General features: G+C 41.7%; 1 protein-coding gene across 28 annotated transcripts in view; it reads left to right on the top strand.

The window, feature by feature from the left end:
- The window catches only part of PHF21A (PHD finger protein 21A), a 173,007-nt gene that overhangs the window by 67,158 nt on the left and 82,995 nt on the right, over positions 1-22,854 (top strand). The window lies entirely within an intron of this gene.

The following is a 22,854-nucleotide window of genomic DNA, read 5'->3' as shown; positions in this document are numbered from 1 at the left end:
CAGTTCATCCTGTCTGCTCCTGCCTGTCTCCCCAGCCCCGTCACCCTCCTTGTTTCTCAGCTTAAGTCCGTTCCTTCCTCCAATCCCTGTCCCCTGGAAGCAGAGGCATAATGATCGTTCTCTTCCTTCAAGGAACATACTACAGAGTAGAGGTGCATGTTGACCCTCGTAAGAGGAGAACTCACTTCCTGTGGGGACGAGAAGCTGTGTGTCTCTGAAGACCAAAGTCAGAAAGAGTGTCCTGTCCCGGGTGTTGTTGGGCAGCTCAACTCGGGGGTCTCTAGAAGCCCTAGAAGCAGTCTAGATGCTTGAGATTTAGGCTTGGGGGCTTCTGTTGACTCGCCTGTGCCCAAGACGGCTGTGAGAATGGAGGCGGGAGGTAGCGTTAAATGCTCTGGCTTTCATTCCTGCTGTCACCAGAATAAAAATGACCTACTGTATTTTGGGCCCCCAGGCAGCTCTGAAATGACGTGCCACCTGCTGACCTAATCCATTTCATTTCTGGTACTAGGCTAGCCAAAGCAATTTGCTCAATTTGCAATTGACTGTTTACTCTTTAAAGCAGCAATGATGAGATCTAGTGTAAGAAATCACATACTCTATCAAGAATTAAAACTTTGACGGTGGAAAGTTATCCTTTTTGTAAGAAGTCATTTAAACGTGGTGTATTTTACCTCAGAGACTAACTATGCTTTTAGGAAGCTGCTCTTTGCTGTTGTTCCCCGGGAAGGAGTACGGTCTGCTGATGAGATTTGAGATAACAGAAGTGTTCCTCAGCAGCAGCTGAGTGCAGCAGAGAACTAGGAGACCGCTATATTTATCTTTAGGTAAATTTTGCAATTTACTAGGGAAAGAAGTCTGTATAGCATGCAAGCAGATTAACTGGTGTTAATCCAGCAGCTGTCTGTCTGGCAAATAGCAGAGAGGGCTGTGCAGCTGCAGTCCTGCCCACACACTCAGGTGCTGGACTGCCTTTGTCTCAGAACTGTGCCCAGAGCCACATATGCTGAAGAGTTCCCGTTTCTTCTCTCCCCCATCAAAATGAAGTGATTAAAACTTTTCTAAGTGATAGTTTCAGGAGCTTGGACTCCAGTCTTGAGCACTGTGTTTCATGGTTATGTATAGTACTGCCGTTGACGAATTCGAGTTATGGAAGCTCCCACTGTACGCCCCTCCCGGAGGGCCTTAGAGCAGTAAGTAACGTGCTGGCACAATGAAGGCGTCTGCTTCCAGTTCACCCCTCTTTTATTTCTTGCTGCTTTCTGTGATTCGGCAGCTATGGAATTTGCCTCCCTGCATGGGCCCCTCAGAAGCCAGCTCTCCTGCTCTCCCCAACACGCTCACAGTCAGCAGAACAGGGAAATCACACTGATCAGCACACCACTCAGTTGATCAAAGGAAGCCAGCCACTTTCCTTCAACAAGACCCAGCGGTATTAGTCACTGCGCCTTCCCCTGCCGTGAGCAAGGCCACTGGAATGCTGCTGGCAGCGATCGTTTGTGTGTGAAAGCTGCTTACGGTCCCTTTGCCTTCGCTTTGGCTTGGGCCTCCGCAAGGGGGGAGAAAAAGGAAGATGCCCCAACAGCCGCTATCTATCCTTTCTAAAGCTTGGGTGAAGCATGTTCCTCCATTGGCAATCCCTAGTGGCCATCCCTAAATCTGCTGGGAAAGACTTGCTAATTTTCTTTTAATTGTGAAAGAACAGAGAGCCCCACAGGACGTTGAACGCGTGGTGACTCCGTGAAATATATGACAAGACGACCTTATAGAGGGCTGACAAATCTACGAAATTGAAATAAGCCACAGTTTTCATACTTAGTCTCTTGATTCTGTTGCTCTTTACTGTTTTCTGGGTAGTCTTATGTTATTTTGTAAGGAACCTATGCGTCTCAGTGCTAAGTTACCGGATCTAGACAGCCGTTTGCTACTCGTGCCTCTGAGGGGTGTATAATTCCCTTTCTTGTGAGCAGTTGGCATTTGAGTACAGTTTACAGTATGGAACGTGGAAGAGACCCCCTGAGTAGGACAGTGGCTGCTCTTTGTCACTTGCAGCTGTGTTTGCAAGGGAGCATGCTGGCAGCCAGCAAGGAGAGTGCTGTGACAGGTGGGAAGAGCAAAACCAGAAAATATGCTTCTCCTTTTTCTTATCCTTTCTCTTCCCTTCTTTCCCCCCACCCTTTTCTACCTGACCTTCTGTTTTTCTTCTCTTCCCCTTTTAGAAGCCATCTGTTTTCTTCTCCTGTTCTACGTGGCTTGCAGATGCCACTGTACAGGAATACACTGTGTTGGAGCTAGCGTATGCTTGACCCGTACTGAACGTTTGTGTCTGGGCTGGGCTCAGCCTGATGCAGTAAGGCAGTGGTGAGGACCTGGCATGAAAAATCTCATCAATTTTACACACCAATTCTAGAGACTCAAAAGGACAACATATCTTACGCCCTGGATCTGAGAAATAAAAGGGAGCCTCTTAAGGCCTGGCTGTGCAAGTTCTGGGTTACTTTCTGTCAGAGATGTGAGCAAGGTTAGTCTGTATGTAAAAAGCTGCTTCTGTTCCCATGGCCTAAGGCTGGGCCTAAGCAAGTGGGGATAAAAGGAGGAAAGTGCCCCAGCAGCCAGTATCTTTCTTTCTAAAACCTGGCGTGAAGCACTGTCATCCCTGTTGTCGGTGACACAAGTTGTTTTGCAGAGCTGTTTAGAACGCCCTGGACGGGCACCCGGTCCACGCCTCCTTTCTCTGGTCCCCTTCCACGGCCTTCTTCTCAGGCAGAGCTGGTGGGAAAGTAAAATGGTGTGGCCACTTTGGAAAGCAGTCTGGCAGTTCCTCAGATTGTTAAGCATAGAAAGTTACCATGGGACTTGGCAGTTTCATTCCTGGGTAGATACCCAAGGGAAATGAAAACATACATCCACGGAAAACTTGTACACAAATGTTCAGAGCAGCATTATTCCTGATAGCCAAAAAGTGGAAACGAGCCATCAACTGATAGATGGTTAAAGAAAGCGTGGTATGCCCATTCAACGGCATATTATTTGGCTATAAAAGGAGCGCACTGCTAATACGTGCCACCACGTGGATGAATCTTGAAAACATTATGCTAAGTGAAAGAAGCTGGCCACAAAAGGCCACATATTTTATAATTCCATTTATATTAAATTCCTAGGATATGCAAATCTTTAGAGACAGAAAGAGGATCAATAGCTGCCCAAGCGAAGAGAATTGTGTGTATGTGTGTGGCAGGGAAGGGACTGCTAATGTGTTCGGGGTTTCTTTTTGGGGTGATGAAATGTTCTAAAATTGATTGTGGTGATGGTTGCACAGTTCTGTGAATATGTTAAAAGCCATTGAACTGTACAGTTTAAATAAGTGAATTGTATGGTATGTGAATTATATCTCAATAAAGCCATTCAAAAATTATTACTGTATAACTCATTCGGTCTGAGGGCATGGAATTGTCTTTCCAAAGTGGTGGTGGCTAGGAGAGCCCACATTCTCAGTGAGAATACCAGCCTAATAAAGCTACTAGCTTATTTGCACAGTACATCATTGTTTACCTGTAGTTTTCACATATTTTAATTTGATCCCCACTGAACCTCAGGGTGCAGATGAAAGTACCACACATAAGGAGAAAGTGACTTCTCTAAGATTACACAGCCCGTAAATGGTGGAGCCGGGATTTGGTCTCAGACTGTCTGATTCCTGGTCACTGCACTCTTGTCGGAACAACGTCAGAACATTGCAGAGAAAGTAATGGTGACCCTTGATGTTTTCCAGATTCTTAATTGTGCTTAACCCTTCCACCTCTGGAGTATGACTAGAGAAGTCACTCGTTTGCTCTGTCTTGCTTTCCTTATCTGGAAAATGAAGATAAGAATGCTTCCTATCTCAAAAGTCACTTACCTTCCTGTCTTGGTTTCTTTATCTAGAAAGAAAAGGGAGCGAGGAATGTTTCCTATCTCGTGGGCATATTATAAGAACTAACTAGTAGAAAACAATTATAAAACATCCTGCCAGGCTATAAAAGTTCTTCATAATAAACTCTCAAAGAGTATTGTTTTTCTCTTTTTTTTATATTGTACAACCTCAGCAGGATGTAATAATAACCACTTATATCACTTTTCTCTGAGGAGCTCAAAGCACTTTACAGACGTTATCAAATTAATCCTCCTACGTCCCTGTGAGTTGGTGTCAGAGGAGCTGGAGCGCAGAGAAGGGAAGTAACTTGCCTGGAGCCTTGATCGCAGGCTGGGTCTATTCTATACCGATTGCTCGTTTATTTGCCCCTAGTGATATTTATTTGGTCAATTACATTTATTCTCTATGAGTTTGTCACTTGTTAAACATGAAAAAATGCTTGAATAGCCTTCCTGAATCACTTCAGATGAGCTTAAACTTTATTGAGGGTAAAGTGGTTTATTTCGACCTGGCTGTGTCCTCCTTGATCTAGACTAGAAAACAGTTCCAAACTCCTGAATGTACACTTTTGCCTTGAACACTCACTGTGGGGAGCAGTGCCAGCTGTGTGTCCTGCTGTGTAGACGGGAGAAATCCTTGATGAGTCTGTGGAAACTCCTCTCCTTTGTCCAGACACTCTTCGCAGAGTGAAGGCAAGCTTCCTTCCACATCGTTGAGTTTTACAGTGTGTTCACATGTAGACAGCTCATGTACCATCTGGGTTACAACCCAGAGCTTCACCACCGCCACCATCATTGAATATTATTTTGGTCTTATAGCTTAATCCCTTTGCCAGTTCTTCTAACAGAGAATATATGTGAGGGCAATGTGTAAAATGATTGGAAAGGCCTCTATGAGATTGCCTTAGAGTGGCTTCTAATAACCCAGTAGAAAGCAGAGTAAAGCCTGACCTGTCCTCTGGAAAACATTCAGTTCTTGCTTTTTGCTTTCCTTGAGTTAAGAGAAGCTCTGGTTTCCTGCCAAGGCTGTCCTGGCAAGGTTTTTTCATTTGTATGTTTTTTTCTTGGTTGTTTGTTTTTTGGGGGGGTTCCCTTTTGCCGTATTGATCTCTATCTTATTTGATGGGGACACACTCCCCCCACCCCTGAAGTAGGTCTCACCCGCGTATTAGCCTTGTTGGTGTGCTGCCCCGGGGGACACGGCGCCGCTGCTGTTGGCACTGTCCTGTGCACAGTTAATTAATCCTCCCGCTGTGGACCCGGGTTTCTGCTGCCGCTGTTCACTGATGTGTGTGAATTGAGTGAAACACATGTACACAAGCTCAGGCGCACTTGCAGAGACAAACCCTGAAAATAGCAAAAGATGAGGTTGGGGTAAAGCCTTCAACTTTTAAAGAAGCTTAGTAATTTGGCTAGCTGAATGGCAGAGCTCGCAAAGCTGAGAATTGCATTTCTGAAGATAAGACAGGCCCTTTTTGTGTCTTTATCTTTTCTCTCCAAAATATATTGAGTTTTAATATGGTGCTTTATCTCTCTGAGCAAGAAAACAGAGCCAGTGTTGCACTTATGGGCCACTGGGTCCAGCCGAGGGGTTTCTCCTCGGTTCTCTGGTGACCACATCCCAAGAAGGTAAACGTTGACCAGTGTTGTCCCTGAGAGATGGGCTGCCATGTCCTGATTGCAGCATAAAGGGACTAGGGAACTCCCAGACCTTCTAAAAGTCCACCAACCTACCCCTTTCAGAGAACAGAGAGGAATTTCCTTTGAATTTAGGCCCCTGCCCTTTTTCATTCACTAAATATGCAGAGAGAGAATCCCGATTTCCAACCACTCTTTTGAAATACTTTGTAGTACTTTGGATTCTTCTTGTGGTTCTGTTTACTGGCACCTAAAATGCTTATTTTTTTTTCAATTCCCAGCTTGCTTACTTGGGTGAAATATAGAAAGTAATCAGTGGGGTCTTAAAAACTTGTCAGTCGCTGAACCCGGCAATCCCTCTTCTCTCTCCACCCATCCCTGCTCCCCTGACAGATTGCAACTATGTATTTTTACGTAAAATCCATCAGCCAGGAGGTGTTTTCAGCCCCTCCTGTGTGTTAAACCCTCGTACCATGACGTGTGCTAATGCTTAGGATCTTTAGTAGGGAGAAAGGAGTAGACACGTGCACAGCAGAACGGGACAGTGCGTAGTAAAGTTGGTGTGTGGCGGAGATAATGAGAAGGGAGAGGACAGCGAAGGCCTGGCACCCGGGTGGGACTGGCATGCAGAGAGCATGGAATCACGGGAACCAGGGCAGGGAGGTAGCAAAGAACGCGATGTGTGAGAACAAACGAGAACTTACTGTCTGCTAAAAATTTTTCACAAAAAGCATTGGGAAACCAACAAAAATGAAATTGGTTGGTCATGAGAGGTCCTCGTACTGGAACGCTTTAAATGACCCGCTGTCCCCTGCCTGGAACTAGACTTGCCTAGAAAGCTTTGATCAGTACCTGTATTTTGAATGAAATGCTTCAGCATCTGAAGGGTGGAATGAGTTTGTTTTTGGAGAAGAGGTTTCATTGGCCTTTTGCTTTTTTTGTTTGTTTTGCTAAAACAGACTATTCAGGGAACTAAATCAATTCTCTGTCTTGTAGAAAGGACTCTGGCTGTAGTTAAGAGAGCAGGGATTTTTTCCTTATAAGGAATTTTGTTTCTTAATTGTGAAATCTTGGCCTGTTCACTTATAAATGAGAATGTTTGTGAGTGAAAGGACAGGTTTAATGTTTGGAAGAGTTCGGATAGCTGCTGCAGAAGCAAAATTGATTTATAACATTGCTTCCTGATCTGGGGTTGCCTGAAGGAATAAGAGTAATCCTACATTTACCTATGATAGGTTGCACGGGCTGTTACTTAGAAGTGCTGTTTATTTGAAAGATAAAATCTGATGTCCAAATCAGGGTCATGAGCAGTAGGGGAGGTGGTCGTCCAGGGGGCCCTGGCCGTGTAAAGATTGGGAGTTCCAGTTGTAAATTGTAATTATAGATTTGTATGGGAACAGATGGCCCTAGAATTTCTAGTTGCCTCTTTTAACCTTAATATGAGTTTCCTGATATTTATTTTTCCACTTGTTTAACGGACATTTTTATTTAATAATGTATTCTCAGTAAAGCCATGGCGAACCTATAGCCGTAATGTAACTAGGCGTTTGAATCGTAGTTTGATTTATTTTCCAGTTCATCTTCCTGTATCTTGTGTTGTATTGATAGTTGCTATTATTTATCTCACTTAAACAGCAGTGCTTAGGTTGAAACTTGATCCTAGTCAATTTTATTATGAGGGGTTTACCATCTTCTCAAATGTAACGCTCCTCCAATGCATCACTACTATATCATGAAAGTAAAAACAAATTCACAGCTGTTAACCACAAACCTAACCTTCCCTCAGTTTGCTTGATTTACTACAAATTAAATTATATTACGCCTGATACAAATCATTAAGTATATAATTTAAAGCAGTTGCTGTGACCCTCTTTTCCTGTTTTCTGCCCTCACGTCCAAATGTGGAGCTTCAAGTCAGAAAGGCAGTCAGGTGATTAGAGAACGGCCTTCTGGAGTCCTAGGCGAGCGTTCATTTCCATGTTGGTATGTGACAGCGGGGTCTTCCGGCTCCGAGCCGGAGATGCACACATTGCATTCAAGATGGAACGTTTGCTCCTTGACTTGTCTGCCTGATTTAAATATTCATACTTCACCAGACGGAAAAGGCTGCTGACTTCTAAAAGTGGGTCAGTTTTTTTTTCTTTTTAATGGCCCTTTTGGCACTTTGTAACGTGTTAATACTGCCTGAGAGCTGGGGGAGAGTTTGGCAGAGCTGTCTTCATCACTTCGGGGCCAGGCCTTCACTAGGCAGGTGGGAGGAGAGAGCGCTGCAGACACGCATAGCTAATAAATTCTGAGGCGGGCTTTATTTGCCTTTCTCTTTGCTTTTCTGAATGTAGAATGTAGTATGTTAACCAGAAAGGATTAAACTGAGGAAAACCTTTTATGTGTAGATGACTGATAAAGGTGACGATGTCAGTAAACAGCAGTAGCCCATGTCCACAGGCCTGTGCTATTTCGGAATAAATCCCACAATTGCATACATTTGTTTTATTTCTCTCCTTGAATGTGATAACTTTTGAAAGAGGTCTTTGGGTAGAATGGGATCATTGGTAGGTTTGTGAATCTTATTCCTACGTCATTTATTTCAGCTTAATGACTATAGAAAGTATACTTTATATTGGTTGAGTTTCTTACATCTAAGGGACCCAAATGGCATTTTAAACGTGCATGTCATTTTTTTATTCTCACCAAATTAAAAACTTAACTATCTTTTATGAGAAGGAGGGGTAGGACGGTAGGATGAGAAAGGGAGGGTTAGAATAATAGGAGGGCCTAGAAGGAGAGAGATCTTCCGGAGATCCTGGTCACCATGGCTAATCGTAGGACACAGGTGAGAGTGAGAGAGTTCAACTTACTTGTCCGGGGGAAGTGTTACACATTTCACCAGTCTCTCTTCAGCTCCCCAGGGTTTGCAAGAATGAGTCGATGGTTTCAGTGCAGTCCTATAATGTGTCCAGGGCCCGTCCTGTAGCTCATCCTAGACCAACTCAAGTGACGATGGATTCTCCCAGAATTGCGCTGGTCACACAGACTAACACGACTTCTTCTAGCATTTTCTTGATCATTGTCAAATTCCAGCTCCTGCTTTAAAACAGTTAGAGACATGTGCATCGGTCTGAAAGTTTGTTTCAGTTATCCCTAAAGATCTGGACTGCGCCCTGTTGAGGAATATGGTTGGTCATGTGGCTCTTCCACAGGCCTGAGGTGTGTTTGCTTTTCTCAAAACGGTGTGCACTATGTTTAGTTGCCTGAAAAATATCCAGAGTATTATTGAACTGGTAATTCTGAGGAATTATTTGTTTGCCTTCCTTTAGATATTGTGTTCCAGAAGACTGTTCTGTAAATCTCAAATCATATTAAATATAGTAGGGGAAATTGCTTTTTTTTCCCTCTTTTGAGGAAGATTAGCCCTGAGCTAACTGCTGCCAATCTGCCTCTTTTTTGCTGAGGAAGGCTAGCCCTGAGCTAACATCCCTGCCCATGTTCCTCTACGTTATATGTGGGACGCCCACCACAGCATGGCGTGCCAAGTGGTGCCATGTCTGCACCTGGGATCCAAACCGGCGAACCCCAGGTCACTGAGAAGCGGAACGTGCGAACTTAACTGCTGCGCCACCGAGCCAGCCCCAAAGATGACTAGGTCGGGAAATTGCTATTTTTAATAGTTAACAGACAATAAATTAGATAAATCTTGTTCTCAGGGATCTCATAGTGTAGAATTTTAAGGAATTTTGGGATGTATCTTTACTCTAAGGCACAGAATCCCTCTGTAATAGAAATGCCTCCTCCTGAAGTATTTAAGGGTTAAATGTCGTGTTGCCTACTTTCAGGTGGTTCTTTGGAGGGAAAGACTTCCGATGATTTGGAGGAGGGTGGAAGGATATATAGATAATTTGGTTTATTGAAGGGATCATTGTCCTGTTCTTTGAACTTTTCTGTATGTTTGAAATTTTACAAAATAAAAAGTCATAAAAACAAGAAATGTTTCCTAATTTGTTTTAAATCTCAGTCTCCATGAATTAGGTATGCTTATAAAGCAACAAATTGAGCAGAACCTGTACCTTCGGAATCCTGACGTCTGTTTACTACATAGATCCATCCCCCCAAAAAGAAGCCCTGATCTTGGCCTGCCGGTAATGGAAACCAAAGAGGAGGGGCATCTGATGTTCAGATTAACCCTTGGTTAATATTCCCAAGATAAATTTGACCTGGGTGACCAAGAAAACAGTCAGTTTGCACTGTTTAGGAGTGTGCAGGAAAAAATATTATTGCTCCAAAGAAATAACCACAATGCTCAAATCATTGTCACATGGTACTTTATACATCCCACATGTTTCTGAGATCTCATTTTTTTTGTTAACGACTTGTCTTTTCCATCCTCCTGACTTTCTTTTTTTGTGACTTTCACTGTGTGTTCTTAAAAGCATTTGTGTGTGTTGAGAAAATTCGGTTTTTAAAAATCTGACCAGTTCTGCTTCTGTTTGAAGCTGTGTTGGGGGCAGGGGGGAAGGAGGTGATAGAGAAGGGAGGGAGAATAGGAGGTTGGGTTTTGTACATGTTGTAAAGAAGAGAGAGAAATAAGTGCGTGTATCTAGCGCTCGCTGCCTCATCGTCACCAGGAAAAGTCAGCCAGGGCGACCTGTTTACTGCGTACAGGCATCTTCAAATCTAGCACGCTGACAAAGGACGGGGCCAACTCGGGAAAGCCTTACTCTGGCTACATCAAGATCTTAATCGTGTGTGTGTGTGTGGCAGGTATCCTACTGTGAGCTCTGTCAGTGTAGTTCTGAGGGTGAATAGATTTGTATTTAACCAAAGAGGAAAGAGGGAGCTCTTCCTGGGTTTTTACTATTTAAAATAATCGATTCATGAGAGAAAATCAGAGCTAGAAGAAAAGATTGCAGTGGTGTCTAAACTTGAATGTGCACAGAATCCTCCAGTGCCCCCCGTGGTAGGCAGTTTTGTATAAGATGCTTCAGGACTGAACCATGAGTGTTTGTTACCAGCAGAAGCTCTTCGTGCGTCCTTCAGCTCATGCTCGTAATTTCCACACGCTAGATTGTAGAGTTGCTAACCTCTCATTTTCTAGCGTACTACAATGAGTAATCCCACTATTTTACTCTCCAGTCTTCTTAGATTGTACAAGGGCTGCAGAGCCCTGAACCCTCACCCCTCCCACCTTCTTTAAAATCACTATTCAAACATCATCTCTTCTACTTATAATTAGATTGCTAAATTATTTTAGAATGAAAGAATCCGTAAAAAAAACTTTACTATAGACCACGTAACATAGTATTTTCCTTTGTTTATAACTACGGGTGCTGTCATCAGTGTGCAGTGTGGGTGTCTCCACTGCCGCCCCACCTCCATCCTCCTCCATTCTCCAGAGGTGGGACCAGTATGTGTAATGAAATTTCATTTCCTATGTGACTTGTATTATGTTCTCCCCACTAAAATACAAGAGTCGAGTGAAAAGTCACTTGGGATTACTGCCAGAAGTTGTTCAGAAGGAACCCCGTCTAGTAACCCTGTTACATCTGGCGTCGTTCATACTCAGAAGCCAGCACAGAAACGCTCAGAAGGTTAAATTCCCCTACTGGAACATTTCAGTTACATGTGCTTTAGGCTTACAAAAGGCCTCATCTCTTTTCTGCAAAAATGCTGTTTGTGTCAAATAACAGTAAACTTACTTGAGGGTCTTTTCATAGATGTATTGCTCGGGAGTCTTCGGAAGATGCAGAAATGGAAACAGATTGCGAGGCACTCAGTATTTTTCATTCATGCGGATATTTTTAATCCCAGGAAAATTTTTAAATTCTTTTCTCTGACGTTCGTCAAGGACTCGAGGAAGCTGCAGTTGTGCAGTTTTGCCTGGGCTCCTGATAGCGATCTGTCATTTTACTTTGCTCTTTACAATATTGACCTTTTGTCTTTACTGCTGAGAGGGGTCACCTGAAATACGGAACTGCACTCAGTCTGTGTAGACCTGCCATTGAGGCTTCCCCTCCTGATTTCTAAGATACCGTCGACTCATTTGAAGAGTGTGGCTATTAGTGTATAGGTCTCTCGGTTGAGGTTAGAGCTCTCTGTGCTGACTCTTGCAGTATCCTGAGGATTAATATTATAATAAAAATTATGGTGAACTGCTTTCTTCAGGCTGGGCCCCTGTACTCACCTGTCTGTTCTCAGACTTGCCCACACATTCATCTGCCGGGGACAAAGCCTTTTTGGGCTTCCATGGCCACACATATTGATTTATCTAAGCCTTTCTTTGTAGGATAAGCAGACAAGAAAAAATGACCAGTTCTATGAGGCGAATCAGCAGCGTGAAAGTGCGGAATGAAGCTGAGCGGTCAGGACGGGTTCCCCAGCCCACCTCCACCAAAACAGCTAAGGCAAGAAAACAGGAGACAACTTTTTAAATTTTTCATTAGTACTCTCAGTGAGGTTTGAGAGGATGTTATTTTGTCAGTAAAACAAAAACAGGCTCTCCTTTTTACCTTCAGAATAAAAGTCACGTCCTTCTAGTGGCCTGGGTGAGGCCTCGTGGCCTGTCCTCATCTCTTCTCCCGCCCTCTCCTCCTGCTCGCGCCACACGGGCTCCTGGCCGTTCCTTGAACGTGTCACCCTGTTTCCTTCTCGGGATTTGTAATGACTGTTCTCTCTGCTTGGGAAGCTCTCAAACAGTCACACAGCGACCTCCTTTACCTCTTCAAGAGGCTGGAAGAGTATCTGGCACACAGTGGGTCCTCAATAAATAGTTTTCAAAAGAATGAAATCAATAGGAGTGTTCAAAAGTAAACTCCACAGAGGGAGTGAATAACAAAATGGGCTCTGCAAGGAGATGAATTAGTAAATTCGGAGAAAATTAAGAAATTCTCCTGCAGCATAGTGAAGAGTCAAAGAGAGAGAAAATATGAGATAAAATAAACATGGAAGCTGGAGCTAAGAGAGTTAGTATCAATAATAGAAGTTTCAAAAGAAAAGGAATAATCAAAGAAATTACAGAAGACAAAAATTTCTGAGCTGAAAAAAGCCTCAGATCTTGAGCTAAAGCTCCTTAGCATCAGGCAACATTATTTGGGGGGAGAAAAGACTCATCCTATTGCTAAAAATTTTAAGTTCTTAAATAAGGAGAAAAACCCCACAAACTTCTCAGTAGTTAATAATGACAACCTAAAAAGTTACGTATAAAGGAATGAGAATCAGATAAACGTTACATTTTTCATCCACAGTTCTGAATGCCAGAAGTAGTAGAACTTCATAGAATTCTAAGGGTACAGGGTCATTATTATTATTCTGGATATTCTAGATAGTACAATATATGAAAAGCACTAATGGAACAATAGATGTATATTGTCATTATTTACGGATGCTGTGATGGTCTGCCTAGAGAAAGCGGGAAAATCAATGAATGTTATTAGCACTAATCACAGTTTTAGTAAGGTGGCCATATGCAAGGTAAAATCAGAGTCAGGAACTTTCCTTTATATCAGCAGAACCCTGTGAGAAAATAATGGAAAAAAATTATCTAGTCATGAAAGCAAGAAATCTTTTAAAAGACAGAAGTAAACTTAATGAGGAATGTGTAATAGCTGTACCTTTACCTTAAGGATATGAAAGGGTTTGAATAAATGAAGCTCTATCCCTTCTTTCTGTATGGAAAGATTCAACGCTTTAAAGAAGTTAATTCTCCTGAAATCTGTAAATTCAGAATTCTAATGGATATTTTGGGGAATTTCCTGATTGGTTCTAAAGTTAGGCCAAATGTAGCCAAGGAAACTTTGGAAAAGAATAGTGGTGAATGCTGCGTTTCTGGTCCAGACCTGTAATCCAGCGCTACTGAACGACGTCACTGGAATGTCCCACACGTTCGTCAGACGCGGTAGGTCTCACACTGAACTCGTTGTCCTCTCTCCAGCTTGTTTTCCATGATGTTCCTTATTGCAGTAAACATTACCCACTGTCTACTGGAATAACCGAGCCAGAAACCTGAAGGGCATCCTTGATTGTTCCCTTTCACTCATCTTCAAAGTTCAGTCGTTGGGTCCCGCCAGCTTCCTCTTCAACAGCTCTTAAATCTGTCGTCTTTCCGTAGTCAGTACGTTAGCTCACGCCATCATCATCTCTTCCTGGCTTATTAAAAGAGCCTCTCTGTGGATCTTCTTGCTTCCAGGCTTCCTCCCTTCCAATTGCTGTAGCTGGAATGAGTCTTCAAAAATGCAAATCTGAGCCATGGTCCAAGACCCTCGGTGTCTTCTCTTTCCTCTTAGGACCAAGTTACAGATCCCAAAATGACTTAAAAATCGGTATGATGCTCACTTTTTCCAACCTCTCTTCATTCCGTACTTTCTCTTTTTCAATCTAAACACCAGCCATTTTGGGGGGTTCTCTCACTAACTAGATGGACCCTGATCCTTCTGCGCCTTTGAATTTACCATTCTTGCTCGCGAGGCGCTGTTTTCTTCCCCACCTTGGTGAACTCATATGCATCCTTCAAGTCTCAGTGTAAAAAGCACTGCTCCTGAAGGCCGTCCCTGCCCGCTCGATCAGGTTAGGTCCTGCTGTTGGTCCTTCACCTAATGCATGCTATTCCCTTTGACCTAGCGTTCATTATGTTCTAACTATTTACTTAGCTTTTCTTGCTTCTAGGTTGCAAACTCCATGAGAGTCAGGACATCATCTGTTTATTCAAGGGGATATTTTCTGTGCCTAGCACAGTGTAATATATACAATAAATATGTGTAGTGAATGAATGAATTGCCAGAATCAAAACATACTAGAAAGTTATAATAGGTGACACAGTATGATGCTGGCAAGAACAAACAGATCAGCAGAACAAAACAAACTCAAAAATGAAACTTTCATATAAATGGAAATTTAACATATCACGGTAGAGGTAGGGAAAGATGGATTGTTTAATAAATGGTGTTAGAACGATAGGCTGTCCACTTTATGAAAAATATCAAGTGAGATTCCTACACTCGTCAGGACTATTTTGATTGCAGATTACAAACTCAACTGCAGCTTAAGCCAACAAGAGAGCATTTGCTGGAAGGATTTTAAGGTATCATTGAAAGGAGAGAATAGCTGAGCAGCTGAGCTTCAGGAATGTGAGAAGCAGTAAACATCGTCAGTCCTGCACAGGCTGGAAAGCTGGGGGGATATTCTTTATCTTACATCTTGTGTTCTCAGCTTCCTTTTCTCCTACTGCAGACTAGCTCTGTGTGGCAGGGAGTGTAGCCTCCAGTAGTTTCCAGGCTCAAAACTTTGTGACCTTTTGAAGGTACTCTTCGGCCTTGTCTCCATTTTGAAAATCCTTGAGGCATTGTTCTGATTTGTGTGGCTTGGGTCACGTGCTCGCCCACCATCCCCATCTAACGCTTAGAGCGATCGCTCCATCCAAGGAGACAGGGTAATGTAAACTCCCACACTGACTACATGTTGGTTTCCGTGGGTGTGTAAGTGTGTGCACGGGGGGAGGGTGATGGTGAGGAGAAAGCTTCCCCCCAAAAAAGGAGGTGGGGTAGCACGGCCATAGCCACTGAGGGACTTGTGATGAGCTGGATGGTCACCCTAATTCTTGTCTACTCTGACCTCTATTCCACTTCATACTCCAAAAATAGATTTAAAGTAGATTAGAGATAAAATATAAAATTGTAAAAGTATTGGAAGAAAACAGTTTTGTTTTTTTTTAAATCTTGGAGCGTGGTCAACCTTCCTTAGCATGATAAAAAGACCAGAAACCATACAGGGAAAGATTTAATAACATAAAGAGGAAAAGGGAGAAGAAAAACCATTTTTTAAGGCAAAGATAGTAAAAACAGAACTGCAAGAATAGCAGTAAAAAGCTCAAGAAAGGAGCCAGCCCAATGGTGTAATGGTTAAGTTTGCACACACTGCTTTGGTGGCCCACGGTTCACAGGTTCAGATGCTGGGCATGGACCTGCACACCACTCATCAAGCCACGCTGTGGCTGCATCCCACATACAAAATAGAGGAAGATGGGCACAGATGTTAGCTGAGGGCCAGTCTTCCTCACCAAAAAAACAAAACAAAACGAAAACCTCAAAAATATTTTCAAAACATGTCTGACAAAGGGTTATTAGTCTTACATGTGAAGAGTTCTTGGGAGTCTCTAAGTAAAGGATGAGCATCCCAAGGGAAAAGTGGGCAGTGAACATTAATAGGCAATTCACAAAAGAAGTAAAAATGTTAGTATATGTCACAGAGAAGGAAACATCAGTGGACAAATATATGAAGGTTGATCAACTTTATTATTAGTAATTAGGGAAGTGAGGTTTAAAACTACAATGAGATACCACTTTGCTTCGCTCAGATTGGCAAAAATTAAAATATCCAGCAACAACAACTATTGGCAAGGATAGAGCAGCAAGGACCCGTGTGCACTGCTGGATGGAGTGTAAAATGGGGCCACTTTGCGAAACAATTTTGTATTTTCTGCCGAATTTGGAGATATGCACGTATTACGACCCAGCAGTTCTGTTCTGCTCGTGGATGTACTCTGAGAGGCACTGTCCAATGGAAATGGAACAGAAGCCATGGATGTGATTTTAAGTTTTCTAGGAACTACATTACAGAAGAGGAAACAGATGAAATTAATTGTAATTATATCATAATAATTTTATATACTAAATTGAGTTTTATTAACTGTAACTTCTTAAAGCTTTTACTTAGATATAAATATATCTTAAATATTATCATTTCAACATATAGTCAATATTAAAAATTCCCAGTGAGATGCTTTACATTCCTTTGAAATCTGGTGTTTATACTTTACACTTACAACACATCTCAATTCGGAGCAGCCACGTTTCAAGTGCTCGACAGCCACGTGTGGCTACTGGATGCTGCGTTGGACCATGCTGTTCTAGAGACGCTCTCATACTAGAATATTCATAGCAGCCATGTTAACAGTAACAGAAAATGGAGCCAATCTAGATGTCCTTTGACAGGTTAGAGAAATTTTGGTAAATTCCCACAGTGGAATACTGTACTATGCATTTTTACATAATGAATGAGCTACAAGTATATGTATCAACATGGGGAATTTCACAATATTGGACAAAAAAGAAATACAAGTCACAGAAGAATATGTGAAAACTAATCAAACATTGTGACTGGATAGTTAGATAAGTGGTGACGTTATAAAGGAAAAAAAGGAATGATAAAAAAATTTTCAGAATAGTAAAGTACCTCTTGGGCAGAGGGAGAGAGATGCAGTTGGAGAGGGCTCAGAGGGATGCTGAGATATTGCTGAGAGCCCGTTTATTAGAGAGATGTATGTATGGCTGTGTGCACACATACATAGACATTGATACCTACACTGTGCACACACGTACACTCGCTCTGTATAAATCCTTGGCCATATCAAAATCATTAATGGCCAGTAAATATGAAGTGATACTCAATTTCACTAATCAAAGAATTATAAATTAGAGCAATAATGAAATATATTTTGCTTATCAAACTGGTGAAAAGTTGTAAAAGTGTGAAGTCCACGTTCTTGTGAGGGACGGACAGACAGGCAGGTCACACTATTGAGGAGAGCACAGCCTCTCTGGAAAGCAGTTTTGGAATAGAATACAAGTTTTAAATTGGCCTACCCTTTAACTCAGAACATAACGTCTAAGAATTTAGTCTCAGGAAAGATTCAGCTAAATGAATAAAGATATATTTACAAGGATATTCATTAAAGCTTCTTTTTATAATAGTGGAAAACTGAAAACAACATTCATTGTAGGGATTGGTTAAATAAAGGGTGGTGTATTCGTGAGTACAGTTGTTTGGACACAGAAGAAGTAGATGATACACGTGTTGACGTGTAAACATGTCCGTGACACGTTGTGAAATATAGTAAGGGCAGCACAGTGTGCGATATGCAATCCCAGGATAGTTATATAAGATTCGAAAAACATCCGAAAGAATAAATCAAACAACAGTGCTTATCTCTGAGGTGGAAAGATGATTACATGATATTTTAATTTTTTGAAAAACTTCAAATGAAATTGGATTATACTGAGAAAGAGGAAAATATGAGGGTATTTCCCTTTTTTCTTATGAGATTGGTGTCATTTTGTGTAGCAGAATCCTAAGGACACCGGATGCTGCTTTAGACATCCGAGTCAGACTGGTGCCTGCTGGTGCCTTTCCTTTTGAGAAATTTACCCATTAGGACAGTTGTGTTTCTGAAGCAGTGTTTAAGATCTAAGCTTTGACTGTGATTTGAGCTATCAGCTGATAGAGCTAGGTTTTTATTTTAGAGTGGAAGAGGGGAAAAAAGTTGTGCATTGGGGGAAATTGGGTAACTGTGTGACCCAATCCACTCCAGGATCTTGAACCTGTAATACCGTGACGCTGCTAGCTTGAATCAAGCATTTATGTCTCACCCCATTTCCATAGTCTTGGTAAGTGTGACTTCTGAATACTTAAGGATAATTCTAGCTTTCGAGTATAGTGTTAATAAAGTCTCTGGAAAAAATAAGATTATCGCATTCTTTTCCAGACTGTTAGGCCTTACAGACAAAACCAGAGGAGGAGTCCCAGCCAAATCCTTTTGATTTGACCTGCCTCAGAGTGCCTGTTAGTAAAGAGAAAAGAATCTGCTAACTAAACAATTTGAAATGTATACTGCCTTGTTATGCATATTTATTGTAAACTTTTTACAGAGATAATGAATTTGTGCAGTCTGCGTGAACGGTTAGGTTAAATTCTGCCAGATCTCCACCTCGTTGGGTCCTGCAGCCCGTCTTTGGGCTCCTGTTTCTAGGCTCCAGCTCCATTCCCTTCCCTTCCCCCTCTTCTCAGCAGATGGTTTCAGGGACCACCGAGGCCCCTTCCAACTGTAATAGTCTATGATGCTTTGCTGTTGTTTTTTTAGCCAAGGAAGTGACACAATCAATCTGAGTTATGGTTTCTTGAAATTAATCTGGCAGCACTGGATGGGAAGGGAGAGAGGGGGTGTGGAAGGACAGTTAGAATAGTATTATTGCAGTGGAGGGGTAAGGAAATTATTTCTGACACAGGTAAAGGGCAAGAAGGATGACGAGGAGGGCTTGGAATGAACAGGACTGCAGACGCAGAACAAGAATCAACAGGATTAGGAATTGACTGAAACTGGGCCACGAGGCAGGGGAAGAAAGAATGAGAGATGATTCTGGGAATTCGAGCTTGGAAGGTTAAAAACGTATGGCGCAAGAGTACTCCTTCAGGAAGTGCTCCTTTGTATATGAATTTCTTGTAGGACTTCACTCGCTGATAAAGTCTCTGGCTCCTTATGGGTTCTGCATTATTTGCTGTTTAAAACATTTATTTACTTGTGAGCAAATACGGATAGATGCTACAGTTCTGAAGTCAGCATTTTTTTTTTTCTGGTCAGTCCTCTTATCCCACCCCAAAATAGTAGAAATTGCTCACGGAAACGCACGCGTGCGCACGCACACACACACACGAAATGTGCTTTAAAAGAAATGATGTTCAGGTTCTGAAAATTGCAAATTAAAAAAAAGGGAAAATAGTTGAATGAGAGCATGAAATATTACTTGAATGTAAATTTGAGACAGTGACAATTGGTTTTATTAGGTTTATGATGCAGTTGTTTTTTTAAAAGAGCTAAGAAGTGTGTGTTTTAGGATTAAAAGATCTTATTGAGTTTTTTTGTCCAAGGTTGTTTAAAAGTTAAATTTTAGTAACATTTAAAGAATACACAAATGAAAAGTAACTTATTTATACGTTTGGGGCTAAAGAAAGCATACTTTCGCCATTGTCTGTTTTTAGATTATTGAAAAAAGAATGCTAGCAGTGAAATCAGGTTTTAGTGCCTATCTGTTCAAAGAAGAATCTCGTGATCGTAATGTTAGAGAAATGTTAAAAACCTGGGCAAATCATATGATTAGAATGAAAGATTGAGCACTGTCCTCTTTGAATGAAAGAAACATTCTTGATTGGAGCAAGACAGCTTATGGACAGAACAACTAATTTTTAGTTGTTTGACACTCAGGTAAAGAAATCAGAGAAGAGAAACAAAAAAATGTAGCTTGATCATATTCTCTGGATGGTTCTTTTCAGAGGCTGGGGTTCTAAACCTGCAGTAGCTTTTAATGTCTTAGCGAGATGTTCTCGAGAGCGAGCCCGCAGGTTGCTCTTTCGGTGGGTGTTGGTTCTTTGTCCGAAGCCTGTAATGAGTGACAACCTGCTGCATGAGTTGTCTGTGTCAGGGCTCTCTTCTTGCGGAGGGCGGTGCGTTACATTTCAGTTGGAGAATAAATTCCAGCAAGAAGGTAATTATCAAATCCAAATTATAAGACACTATCCAAAAAATTAAGTCTTTGAAAACACTTTCATAAACAAAGAGTATTTTCTTTGCCTCCGCCTGCCAATTTAGGGATTCACATTCTTATTTTCTTCTGTGCCTCTGTTGTTTTTACTGTGTAACTTCGGGATAGGTAAGATGCAGTAAAGTTGAAATGTTAACTAAAAGCATTCCAGTGGCAATGTGTTGTTTTTATTCCAGGCACGCTATTGGAAATGCCGTGGAATTTATTGCTAAGTTTTTAGGTTATGTTTAAGGAAATTTAGTTTAAGAGTGAAGATGGTGAAGAATTTTTTGAACCTTAAACTCAAAGGGAACTACAGGATAAAAAGAGTCTGTTTTCAGAAGTTTCTTTGTTGGGCATCTAGAATAGAAGATAATATTGTTTGGGGAAGCTGTTATATGAGGAAAAATTCAACTCAAGTAATTGTTAGACTTTGTGAAACTCAGTAAGTATCGAGTAGAATTAATCAGTGAAGGAGCATCTCAGAACATGAAGTGCAAAACATTTTCCAAAGATTATAGGACAAGAAGTTACTGACTTCTTGAGTTAACTCCTTGATTTCCTCAAACTTTAGTCCATCATGGCAGATACCACTCTTTTAGGAACTACATTTTGTCTTGAAAAGGTGAAGCTCGGAGTAGTAAAGCATGATCACATCAACATTGGGCTTTGGCTCGCTTTGGAGATTCACTACCCTTGAACGAGCGTCTCACAGTCCACAGTCATCCTGTGTTCGTGTGTCCTGCAGGGGTGTAGTGATACACACGGAAAGCAAATGAAAAATTAAAAACACCTTTGAAAGGCAAGCTTTTAAAATGTAAACAAGTATTTTAATATATAGACTTTAATGTGAACATTATGATCAGGAAGCTTTAAAGTATGAGGAAGGAAAAACATTTTTTTCCAAAAAACACAGTATGTTGTCATTATTATTCTAATTACGAAAATAATGTATTTTTATTTTAAAACCTTCAACTTGTTAAGCAAAGCAAAAATTGCCTGTAAGCTCAGCACTCAACTGTTAATATTTTGATGTGCAGCATTATTATTTTTATAGAAATTAATATGACATTATTCCAAAAGGACCAAGACTTTCCAGTTAGGAGTTCAGAGACAACTGTGTGTGCATGTACTTGAAAATTGAAACAATTTTGCATCCTGACACAAACAAATACCGGAAAGCTGAAGTTTTCAGGATAATTAAGAATATAAGTGTAGTTTTTGGGCAAGACAACTTTTTCAAATCCTTTTTAGTTGTTTCCCCCAAAGGTCACCCTTCAAGAAAAATTTGTCCCCAGAGAGCCCCAACTCAAGCATTTGGAGAATTAACTACCGGCCTATTAAATAATTCCAACCATAGTAAATGTTATCCTGTTTGTATTATTAGGCTGAAGTGAAATGAATTCCTAATTGGCAAAGAGAGGAAATGGTAGTTTAGGCTGCTGTCCCTCAGCGTGATACAGGATCCGTCATGGATAGAGAGTGACGTTTCTGTCATAGCCAAATAGGAATTCTTAATGTACCTCTGTAAACAAGAAAGTGGGATATTGGCCACTTTGCTCATTAAGTCTCATCCCAATATGGATTATGTGCTGACGACAGGATGAAGAGCAATCGTTCTTTAAATGGTCGTCCAAATGCTGATCTCTGAGAAGGTAGCTTTTCCACATGGGAACTGGTGTGTCCTCATAGCTTTGGCCGTTAGCCCCCCTGTGATGGCAGGTGAATTGGGAGTATCTTTAGTCCTTGGGTATTTTAAAGGTCTTAAGCAGTACGTTTAGTTGATTGGTTTGCTTGGTTCTTGAAAGAGTTGTGTGTGTTAAGGACCTCATCACGCTGATTGTGTTTCGTGTGTTTCCTGGGCAGGCGTCAGCATTCAGGTGTGGGTGGTACTGTTTTCCAAGCCCAGAAAGGGCAGGGCGCTTAGTTGCCTTTATAAAGCCAATTTCTTGGTTGACTGCCATTGAGTGCAGAATTATAATAGTGAGGGCCTAATTTATAACAGAAAATGCGGGAGAGCAAACCTGTTAAACCCCTTATCCATGTACAAGTAGGGTAAACAACCGCAGATCAGCATGGAATATTGTTTGATGTGAGTAATCTTAAAAACAAATTTCCTTGGCTTGTGCACATTGTACCTGTTAGCACAGAGAAAACTTGTAGAAATCTGTGCATCATCTCTGAAATAGAATAAAATCAGGGAGGAAGAGCAGAGCGATGGGAGGCAGCTGCCGCCTGGATTGGCAGCCTGTTTATAATCTGGGAGGCTCGTAGCGAGATTGCTGCGCTGTGTGCCGTGCTCTCACACATCAGATAGGAATGATGATTTGCGTGCGTGTGTGCATGTGTTCCTACCCTCAGACTTTTAATTTTTCAGAAAAGGATTCCTTTTCCTGCCTAGAAATGGAGCGTGCTAGCAAAAGCAGATTTTCTGAGTTCTAAATGCTCAACAGTCTCTCCTCGGGACCTCTGGGCATTTTTTCGTGCTGGGGGAAAGACCTTTGGTGGACCAGGCGTTTAAAGATGCGAGACCTCCTCAGCATTCTTCGTGAGGCTGCCTCTGCTGAGTGAGTCATGTGGGACAGAATGTCGCATTTCAGTACCTTTTGGCTATCTGTGCACGTTAGACAATAACGATTGCCAAGCCAACGTGTCTCCAGTTTTTTAATTACGGATTTAAATGCCCACAGGAGCTCTGCTCATATGTTAATTCCACTGTTTGACTTTAAAGGATTTTTTTCCTGCATTTTCTAACTCAGATTATAAAAGGCAGTCAGCCATTCAGTATGGAGACAGTTTCCCACGTAAACTTGTTTGAGGAGCCAGCAGGGTATAGAAGAGGTAGCTAAAGCTTGTCCATGTTTTTATTCCGAGCAAAGGGAAAAACCCTCCTCACTACCTTTCCTTGGGTTTATTGTTAAGGGCCAAAAAGAGGTATATTAATAAAAACAACCTTGACACCTCT

This window comes from Equus asinus, chromosome 17, assembly GCF_041296235.1.
Source record: "Equus asinus isolate D_3611 breed Donkey chromosome 17, EquAss-T2T_v2, whole genome shotgun sequence".
NCBI lineage: Eukaryota > Metazoa > Chordata > Mammalia > Perissodactyla > Equidae > Equus > Equus asinus.
The sequence above is the reverse complement of the archived record's forward strand: the minus strand, read 5'-3'. Positions and strand labels throughout refer to the sequence as shown.